An 11,749-nucleotide genomic window follows, 5' to 3' on the forward strand; every position below is an offset into this window, starting at 1 on the left:
GAAAGAGTGAAAGTGAATACCGGTTAAAAATGCCAAGTTTGGAAAAACTGAAGATGTCTCTATTTGCTGCCCTGAGTAGCACTTCAGCACTGGGTCATTCCTTGTCTGAGAAGGAATACTTCTCACATGTGCTGTCCTGCCTCCTCTGCAAGCTCTTCTCTGGCTCCATAAATTCTAGTCTTTCCCGGGGTGGTTGGCTTGGCTTTACATCGACTCTTTCAACCTCTCTCTAATTCCACCAAGCTGTAACCTTCCGTGTTGGTCATACGATCCACCAACTCAGTGTAAGGCTGACAGACACCAGTGCAGTGCAGTACGTGCTGACAGACACCAGTGCAGTGCAGTACGTACTTACAGATGTAACGAAAAATGGAAACAACAACAACAAACAAAGCCTGAAAGAAGGCTCACTGTGAAGGGCTTGGGCTTCCTCCCTAGGCAGCCACACCAGCTGTGGGCCACTTAGCAGCAGGAGGGCGTTCCAGCCGTTCAGCACACTCTCTCCCCTGCCCCCTTCACATTCCAGACACGTTTCCCATCATTCTTCTCACCGTGTCCTGTTTATTCCTTCAATAAATATTTATTCTTTTGGTAAACAGCAAGCACCTCTCGTGCTCCAGGCACATGTAAAGGTCCCTGGACACATGACTCTTGTTCATGCTCTCAAGCCTCTATACAGGAGGCTTCTTGGGTCTGGAATACAATTTCCCATCCCCTCTTCTCTGGCCCCCTCTAGGATGAAGAGAACAGACTCAAGAACAGCTATGTATAGGCTTTTATTTTTTTCTTTCGGCAGGGTGCTATTTATTTACCTGTATCATCTGAGTAGGGCAATCAGTATTATTCAAGACGACTACACAGTAAGAATTAGTGAAGGCAATCAAAGAGATGTTTTGAAATTTGTTCGTTTATTTCTCCCATGAGTAAGAGAGACAAGAAAGAGAGAGACAGACAGCACTCTCGATAGATTCTTGTACCACAATCCACCCCAGCCCCCTCACCAATGCTTCAGTCCACCCAGATCATGGGCAAGCACAGGCTGGGGGTACTCAGAAAAGAACTAGAAACCTTCCATGTGGGTCAGTCTCGCACCACTGTCCAGCCCTAGGCAAGCCAGTTTAATGATGTGAGATCCTATCATTAGCCTAACTCTGTCCACGGTTGAAATGAGTATATCATCCAAGGTATGTTTGCATCTCCTCCTTCCCTATTGAAGAGAAGCTGGCACTGAGGCCTTGCAGGACAGGTGTGGACAGTACCCAGGTACTCTGCTCAACCACTGCACACAGAGAATGACAAGGAAACAAGAATTTTAGGTAAAATACACATCCAATCTGTTTACCTTAGAAAATAGGTATAGTCATACCTCCAAAAAGGTACATTTTTATTCTGATCATGTCATCCTTATGGTCTATGTATATAGTTTTTATCACACAACATTCAATTCTACTTTTTAAATAAATGTATGAACTGTTCAATAACATTATCACAATCACTAGAAAGAAACCATTCTATGTTTCGGTGGTCTGAGAAAGTCAAAATAGCTGAGCTTGAATAAAGAGGATTCTATGGGCTAAGTACAGGACGGAAGATAATCAATGTCAGTAGTTAATTCATACCAGTTACAAACCCTCTTGTACTTGAGATTATGTGCTCATCCTCACAGCCTCCTTTGAACTCACTGGAGCAATTGGAGGTACATCCTTTGAGGTGCAAAACCGATCAATCTCTAGTTCTCAGAAGTTATGCTTTTAAAAGAGCAGAAATACCAGACCAGGATACAGCAAGAGAATAGAAATTCAAGAATGGGTAGAAGTTAAAAACTCCAGGCTGATGAAAACATAGCATTGCTATTCCCAGCAGTGTAGAAATAACAACTTGGATTTTTTTTCTTCTAATTTTAGGTTAGTGTATAATGAAGACAGTGCTGGTCTAATCCCTAGAAACATAGAAATACAATTTTCCTTCTTCATTATTTGATTATGAAAAGGCACAATGTTTTCTTCAACCTTCTTCAAACGTGGACTCTAATAATTCGTGGCAAGGAAGAAGGGATAGGGAGAGGTCAGACGTGGAGACCTACCTGCTCAGACAGAGCCTAAAAACAAAAGAAATGACAGCATTGTGGTATCCCATTCCTAAGTTCTAAAAAAAATTACTCCCAGAGGACTACGTTTTGTAAATAGAGTAATGCTAGGGTACTAATACTGAAGTCCTTCATTATACCCCACTGCTATGCTATAAGCTTTACATATATTAACTCATTTAATCCTGTTTCATTCACATTTTGTAGATACGAAACCTAGGAAGCACAGAGAGATCAAAATCTCAAGTTTCACAGGTAGGTAGGGGTAGTTTGGCTCCAGAGTCACCTCATCCACCTCTACAAATCCCACTTGGTTATTTAAAACTTAGTTCAGCACACTTGTGTTCAGACAGCAGCTTTGCCTGTTGCTAGCTGAGATATGAGACAGAAGAGCTGATCTTTCAGGTTGGTTTCCTCATCCATCAAATGAGAATCCATATTAATAGTAGCTCTGTTACACTTCATATTCAGAGGACTTCAAAACTAATGCATTTAACATATATTAAATACTCAGTAGTTAAGGATTTAAAACATATATAGAACAGGTAAAAACAAAACAAAACAAAACAAAAAACCTCTTTGGTTTCTTCTCATGTAATATTCTTCTACTGTCTAATCCTTCCTCTCTAAAATATTTATGTCAAAGCTAGTGTGATTTGTGGAGCATAGATTTCTAGCTTCTTGCAAATCTGCTTGAAAAACAAACAAACAACACACACCTAAGTTTACAAGCAGAGCTGTGAGGGATTTCTTCACTAAAATTTTACCCTTATTTCTTTAATGCTATTAAAACTGAAAGTCTGGGACCAGCAGATGGCATAATGGTTACGTTGCTGGACTCCCACATGGCTGATCGCAGTTTGAGTCCTGGACCCGGTGGCTTAAATTCACACCAGGAACATATGCATGTGTGCCCAAAATCCCAAGAGGAGAAAAAGAGAAGGGACTGTGGTGTGGCCACAAGTGCCCCAGAGGGCAATTTTTCACTTTGTAACTCTACAGCAAGCACACGTGTCCCATAGCAAAAATCACTCTAAAAAAAATAAATAAACTGAAAGTCAACCTTATTCAAAAGAAGAAAAAGAAACAAAATTGCAGAAGAGACCCTTCTTGAAAGTATCTGCAATGAGGGAAATGCTGCTTAATAGGGAATTTCATCCCTGACAAATTGCAGAAGCAGGGAAGGATTGCCTTATAACAAGAGTCACGTCGTGGTAACAACTGAGCAAGGCACTCTACAGTGAAACTTTGTCAGTTAGGTGAACCCTGAACTGTGAATAATCACATAAAGAATATGGAGTGGGACCAGCCAGTGGCATGGTGGTTAAGGCTGCTGGATCTCACATAGCCAACTCTGCAGTTCAAGTCCCAGACCTCATGGCTTGAAAAACACACCAGGCATGTGCATGTGCATACTCAAAATCCCAAAAGGAGAAAGGGTTGTGGAGTAATGGATCTCCCATGAGGAGGGATGCTTTTGCGCTCTCTCTTGCTCTCTCTCTCTCTTTCTCTTGGGAGAACATATGTCATCTAGCAATTTTTTTAAAAAAGAATAAAATCTAATGTATATATTCAAAGATAATTAACTTTTTCACCATCCCTGATACTTTATCAGTCACATCTAGCTATTTCCACTTTCGAAACTTCAAATACAAAAGAACCATGTTGGTCACAACACATAGGCTGAATTTCATCTCTTGGAACAGTGGTATAAACATATTCTTTGTAGATTGACCCACCTTAGGCTTTGCAATTTGGCATGTAGAACCTGATGATCTATGCCCAATTTTTAAATGTCTGTCGGTATCCATCAATGTAGATTTCCATAAGCAATAAGACCCCATGAGGGGCCTGACTCAAGTGCAGTTGGCTGGGACCCCTTGCAAACCTGATGTCTGTACTAGGGCTTCCTGTACAGAGGCCTGCTGTGCATTTAATACTTCCAGTGAGGCAAAGAGGGCTAGAACAGGAAGGGAACACTTTCTACTAAGTCCTGTCTCTCAGGGATCCCGGATACTTCAATTGCTTTGTGGACATAAGCCAGGGCTTTTGGTTGCTTATGAGCAATTCTAATCACTCCAGCACCCTGTGGTAATCCAGACACATACTTGGAGTTTTTCCAGAGAGCTGTTCTCAATCAGGCAATTGTCTTGACAATAGAACAATTGCATACTCAGCCCTATTTAAAGCGTCCACCCTGCCATGACCACTGAGCCTTTTGTTAAAATATACAAAGTTCCCTTTTATCCTCTGTGTTAACACATACAGGAAGAAATGATGGACCATAATGAGGAAATGGAAGGTGTGCTTCTTTATTTTTCCACTGCATTTGTATTTGTGTATTTCAAGAAAAGACTGAAAAAAAATTTTTTTTAGTAAAAATAAATAAAAACACGACAGGGCAACTCTATTGAACAACTAATAATCAAAAGACATTTACTTGTTAAATAAGTATTTACCCAACCACCCACTGCAAGCTATTGCAGAGTAGATTACAATATAGGTAGTTAAAAACCGTAAGGAAATGTTTGTTTTATTCTAAAACAGAGCAAAGCTAATGTTCAGGGAAACAGGATAACATCCATGAAACGTGAAGAGTATAATTACTCCCGGGGATGGTATGTTCATGTTTCCCCTTTGTAGTCTTTTATCTGAAGAAGCCAAACCCTCAAAGCATCAGGAATTAATCTCCACTTTGTAGGAAACTGCACTTAAGAAAAAAAAAATCTTACTGTGGTTAATATGAGTTATCGAGGCAGAGTTTAAAACTTTGGAGTCTTGCTATTTCAAGTTCTTAATGAGATATTTTGAAGCGATGTGAACTCAACAACTGTAGCTGGATTTAAATTTTCAAGGACACTGATTTTGATCAATTCTTTGAAGGCAACTCTGTACCTGTTTGTTTCAAGTAAGTAAGTGAGGACAATTTATATACATATATCTATATCTATATAGATATAGATATATAATCAAGTTATGTTTGTAAGAATGAACAATTTTTAGTTGAAAATTCAGTAAGAAGGCAATCTGTTACCATTTCTGCAGACCTGGAAATGAACTTGTGGATGACATATGTCTTTGTTGCCCCTGTTTTAACTTTGGGCCCCCATTTTTGCCATTTCAGTATCTGAGATCACAGGGACATTGAAAATAAGAGATCTAAATCAATAAACTCTATTTGTTTGGTAGTGCTGCTAAAGCATAACAGATTAAAATGATTAGTGAGAAAACGATGTAGGTAGTAAGGGGAATTATAAATTTTCATAGCATTAATTTCACAAATGTTTATAAATCTATACTATGTTACAGGCACCTCGCTTGTACTACATACTTGAGATTCAAAAATGGATTAAAACCCACATTTGATTATTTATCTTCAAAGGATTCATGTTTAATGCAAAATGCTAATGTAATACCTATTGCTAGAGATAACAGAATTAACGATATGCTTTTGTTCTTGGAATCCTAAACACCTGAAAGTGTGTAGATTTGTAATATCCATAGGGAATGCAATCACTATGATGCCAGATATATTTATATCACCAATTATGCAAATACTATATCATGAGGCACTTTAGTGATATTCCTATCATGATTTAAAATATACAGGGACCAGCAGTTAGCATAATGGCTATGTCGCTGGACTCCCATGTAGTCAACTGCGGTTCAAGTCCCAGACCAGGTGGCTTAAAACTCATGCCGGGTGCATGTGCGTGCGTGCACAAGATCCCAAGAGGAGAATGGAAGAGAAGGGATTGCAGCGTGGCCATCTCCCCTGGGGGGTGATGATTTCTTGCTTTCTGTCTCTCTGCCTTAATCTGTCTTTCTGGTGAGTGCACGCGCCCTGTAGCAAAAACCTCTCCAAAAAAAAAAGCATTGATTGGAGGAGGAGAAAGGACAAGAAATCACGAGAATGTGATCTTAAGTATTTTGCTTGAATGCTAATAACCTGTTTAGTTAAGTGGGGTCTTGGTCATAATTATTCCATCAATTAACCACAACCTTCAAGTGTAGTTTTTTAGCATTTTTCTTTTTCAATCCCCATAGATTGCATATTATTCTGTGCACTGTTCTGAGTTCAGGGAGATAAAATGAAAAAAGACCAAGTGCTTATCCTTAAAGTGCTGAATGTTTGCAGACTGAAAGAAGACATAGACACACAACCCAACAAACATGGCATGAAACCTCTTAGTGAGCTCGTGGTCAGGGCCGGATGCATGGGAACCCTCTAAGTTGGTCAAGAGAAGGAAGGAAGAGTTCCTTAAGATTCTTTTTGTTATGTTTCATATCCAAAGCACCCACCACAGTGCCTGGCACATAAGTAGTGATTGATATAAGTTAGTGAAATTAATATCTTCAGCAATGTAAAGAAATTTTTAAAAAATATGTAAAGATCTGACTTTAGCTTAAAAATTCTATTAGAGAGATGATGCAAAAACACAAATGAATATTTAAAATAAAGGGTTTTAATAAATAGAGACACTGCAGGTTTAAATGAAATTCTTGCTTTAAGACTACTAGAGAGGGGAATGGATGGTGGTGCAGCAGTAAAATGGGATGTTCTGTGAGGCTGAAACTCTTGTAGGAAGGTTCCTAGGTTTACAGCCAGAGACTTCCCTGAGTATACCAGGCATATACATGCCCGGCATCTGGGGCTGGCTGAGAGTAAGAGTGGATCACAGCACTGGGATCTTGTTAAGGGTGCTGGGTTTGGGTGTATCATTCATGGAGAAAAGAAATGAAATAAAATAAATAAATAAATAAATAATAAATAAATGAAGGGACCAGCAGTTGGTGTAATGGCTATGTCACTGGATTCTCATGTAGTCGACCGCGGTTCAAATCCCGGACCCGGTGGCTTAACCTCACACCAGGCGCATGTGTGCGTGTGTGCCCAAGATCCTGGGAGGAGAATGAAGGAGAAAGGATTGCACTATGGCCATCCCCCTGAGGGGTGATTTCTCACTTTCTGTCTGTCTCTATCTTTCTGGTGAGCGCATGCGCCCTATAGCAAAAATCTCTCCCAAAAAAAAAAGTACAGAAGAATGTGGTATTACCTTAGACTAAAAGTGGTTAGAGAAGGCTTCCTGAGGTAAATGAGAATTTAACTGTTCCTTGCAGGGTTTCTGTAGATTTCCAGATGTAGAAGAGCAGAGAACATTCTACCAGGAAATACTTGCAGTTCATTGACATGAGCTTGGCTAGAGATTTGGAGCAGTGTAATTATAACCTATAATACTAGAAAGGCGGATTAGAGCTCCATTTAAGATATTTTAAATTTCAAGGTAATGAATTGGATTTGTAGTCTAAAAATCAGAGAAAGTTACTAAAACTTTTTGAGCAATGTGGTAGCATAAAAGTTATATATTTTGTATGTGTGTCTATTAAACATTGCAGAATGTTTTTATTCCCTTAAAGGTGAATATTCTCATCTATTTTTTTTCTTCTGAAAGACATTTTCATCTTGGCCTTTTGTTTCCACTTTTTAAAAATTTATTTTGAGACAATTTTTGGCTTACCAAACATGCAGAAAAGCAGTAAAGAAACTTCTCACTGACCTTTCACCAAAAGAGTCATACTTTTGAAAAATTAATCAGGTTAAAAACAAGTTAGGTCTTTAACCATTAACACATATATACAGATTTATTGTGACGGCTTCTTAGACTGAAATGGACAATTGCTGAAACTGGATGTCAGGCTTTCATTGGAAACTTGGTTAAAATGAAAGGTTGTGGTTGTACCAAGGACTCAGGCTCAGGACACAGACACAGGTGCCCTTAGCATAAACATGAGGGACGTATGTTCTGGTCTTTTTAACAAAGGCCGAACACAACTGCAGTATAGCCCTACCTGTTAGTCCCTCAGAGTGACAAAGCCTGCTGGGAGAAGCTACCCTTCAGGACCATCCCTTCTCATCTTCCTCATACACCGCCTCTCTCCTCCAGGAGGACGAGCTGCTACGGTTTACCATATTGGACCATCCTTGCCAAAAGGGTTAGTAGTAAAACATCAGTCCAAATGGGTGTGGTTCTTTCTTTGGTTTACACCTTTCACGAGCTCAGGTCTTTAGAGCACAAGCTCATTGACCCATAGACCCAAACACATCGCTCTCTCTTGATTTTTTCTTGCCAGTGTTGAAAAGTGGTAAGATGCAAAAGTTCTAGGATGGGTATCAGGATGACAAAGTCATCCTCTGGTTTGAAGCTACATAGGATTCATCACCTCAGAAGATGTGGCTGTTTCATTAGGTGATCTGGCCCAGCACACCAGAGTTCCTCATGGAGGGAACTGGAGCCAAAGCCCCACAAAATAATGAAGTGCTATTTTTCTTTTCTTTGTCATTATTCCTTCTGAAACTTTGAAGGAAGTGGTCTCAGGAGGACTTGGGTATTTCTGGTCCTCTGGTCATAATACCAAGTAGAAGAATCCTCACTTGAACACAACCCTTAACACTGTCCAATGCTTTAAATTGTATTTTCTTACTTGTAGTTCATAGTAAAGCCTCAAAAATAAATAAATATATAAAAGAATATTAGTTATCTCCTCTTTCCTTTTATTAGTATTAAAAAGTAGATAGTGACTGTTCAGCTCTTTCCATCTGTACCTTCCTTTCTTATTTAAATAAGTTAAGTGGTTAGCTCATTAGAGTTTCAACTGCATGTCCATTGCAGCATTATTCATAGTAAACAAGACATGGGAACACTTTCAGTGTCTATCAGCAGATGATTGGATAAAGCAAATGTGATCATTGGACATGCACATGAAAATATATGATGAGGGGGGCCAGCACTGGATCCCACATGACCAATTCCATGATTTGAGTCCTGGACTCAGTACCTGAAGATCATGCCAGGTGCACTGTGTGTGTCCAAAATCCCAAGAGGAGAATGGAGAAGAGACTGTGGTGTGGCCACCTCCAGGGGAGTGATTTCTCACTTTTCTTCTCTCTCTATCTCTCTCAGGAGAGTGCACACGACCTATGACAAAAAAAAAAAAAAGTCTTTTAAAAAAGTAATGGAATATTATTCAGCCTTAAAAAGAAGGGATTTTTTTTTTATTTGTGACCACATGGAGGAAGCTGGAGAACATTATGCTAAGTAAAAAAAAAAAAGCCAGGTACAGAAAGACACATAATATATGAATTCAGTTATGTATAGAAACAATATAAAAGTCAAACTCATGAAAGAAAGTACTAACAGAGGTCAGGGATGGGGGAAATGGGAAGATGCTGGTCAAAGTCTATAAATTTTCAATTATAAGATTATAGAAGTTCTGAAGATCTATTGCACAACATGGTGAATACAGTTAATAATGTATTGAACACTTGAAATTCACTGAGTAAATCTTAATTATTCTCACCACACATACACACACACACACACACACAAATAATAACTATGTGAGACAATGACTATGTTAGTTTGATTATAGTAATCATTTTACACTGAATACATATATTGAAACTTCATATACACCTTAAACATACAAAAGTTTTGTCAAGTATACCTCAATAAAACTGAAAAAATATCTCAAGGATACTTACATAAACTGACAGAATTCTACCACATACCACTTACTTAAGTGCCTTGACAAGAAAATATGCCTGTTTTAAGGAAATTTTTAAAGTTTTGACAGGTATACAATCTCAAAATATCTTCTGCATCTACTATTCAAGTCACCTTATGTGAATCTCTGAAAACAATGAAAAGAGTAACATCCTTACATAAAGATCTGAGTATATATTAAAATAGATTGAAGTAAATTATTCTGGAAAATGTGGTCTTTTTTCAGTTCTAAATAAGGATTGGTAAGGAAATTCATTTAGGGCCAGCCAATGGCATGATGGTTAAGGTGGCTGGATCACACATGGCTGACTGCTTGGTTTTGGTCCAGGATGTGGTGGATTGAATAACATATTGGGTACATGGGCATGCACACTCAAAATCCTGAAAGGAGAAATGGAGGAGAAGGGATTGTGGCATGACCATCTCCCACGGGTGGTATTTTCTTACTTCGCCCCTTCCTCTCTGGTGAGTGCTCATACTCACTAGCAAATAAAGAAAAGAAAAGAAAAGAAAAGAAATTGCATTTATCTTAAAAAAACACAGAAGTAATTCATAAATTTTTAATATTATAACATTTTTAAATTGGCAATACATTCACATAGCTCAAACTTCTTTTTAAGTTTATAAAAAGGTATTTAAAAAATTATCTTTACCATCCCTGATTGGAGTATTTTTAAAACAGAAAAATATATTAAGACATCTCTCTCTTTTTCTTTCTTTTTTTTTTTTGTCTGTTTTTCATGTTTGTGTTTCTGAGTAATGGTCACCATGACAACGTCTTACATTAAGCGACATAACATTAATCAGGAGGTCAGAATTTGTTGCCAAATGTTTGGAAAGCAGCCCTATGTGTATCAGTTGACACAAATGATGTTTTTCTTGAACTTATAAAACAAGAATTCTCGAAGGAAAATCTCAAAGTTGATAATCAAGCAGCAACAGATATGTCATTATATTATACTGTGTTTGAAGTATTTTCATTACTTAAAACTTCATATAAATAATCAAAAACAGAAGTTAGGCAAGAAATTATGCATCGCTTTTCAATAACAATAATAGCACATATTGCTATGTTTCCTATTATTATAAAAACATTTACTAAAATAAGTCCATGCCCAATATATATTCATTGAATGAATCCTTTAAAGTATACAAATGGTAAGAAATTTAAAAGAACGACAGCCAGCCAGAACTAATTTTTCAGTTACTTTGAAAATACACTTTAGTCAAGATGTCGCCTTAGAGGATCATACTTTCAGGAAATAAGATAACCAATCATCCAAGACCAATGGATAAATCCCATTTTAAAAAGATAATCACTCAGAGAAATTTCACAACCTATTGTGGTTGTACCTCCTGGAGTTGAACAGCTATCAATTCCATGGAGTACTTCCTTTTGTTCAATTTAAGTCTCTGGTAGCAATTTATACTGATTTATTGTTTTAACTTTCCCTTGGAAGATGAACTGCAGCTGAACATCCTTTTTACACTGAAATCTAATTTACCTAAAGGCAGTTAAGTCAATTTTAAGCTTCTTTCCCAGTCAAAACAACACTTTCTTTCTTAAACTCCCCTCCTGCACCCCAACATGCACTGCCAGAATCCAACCTTGGACCTTTTCAGTTATTCATTTGTGTGTTTCTTCTCAAACTTTTCAAATCTTTCTTAAAATGGGATCTGACCAAGGCAACCACAGTAGAAGCATTCTTCCCGACTGATGTATATCATATCTTCTCTTTAACCCCCTTCCACTTGCACTGTATTGATTTATTTTATATCCCTATTCCTTCATTCTAACATTGTAATACATATTTTTAAATTCTTAGTTTTGTGGGGTTTTGTTTTGTTTTGTTTTGTTTTAATATTGAAGTTAAGCTAAGAAATGAGGTGTGATAATGTTCAGGTCTCACTTTGCTCTCTGTAGCCTGTGCTACTCACTTGTCCCTGCTGAGTGCGTTCTACTCTTCAGTCATTGCTCGACTACACAGCAAGTATGACTTTGTACCTGGATTATGCAGGAGGTCAACACCACTGCTAAGTCTAGCACCATACAAAGACTAACATATTTGTTCTGAGGCCTGTCATCAAAATCAGTGAG

General features: G+C 38.0%; 1 protein-coding gene across 3 annotated transcripts in view; it reads right to left on the reverse strand.

Annotated features, from left to right (window-relative positions):
- Positions 1–11,749, reverse strand: part of DNM3 (dynamin 3) — a 662,543-nt gene that overhangs the window by 282,649 nt on the left and 368,145 nt on the right. The window lies entirely within an intron of this gene.

The sequence above is a fragment of the Tupaia chinensis genome, unplaced genomic scaffold (genome assembly GCF_000334495.1).
Source record: "Tupaia chinensis unplaced genomic scaffold, TupChi_1.0 Scaffold000074_1, whole genome shotgun sequence".
NCBI lineage: Eukaryota > Metazoa > Chordata > Mammalia > Scandentia > Tupaiidae > Tupaia > Tupaia belangeri.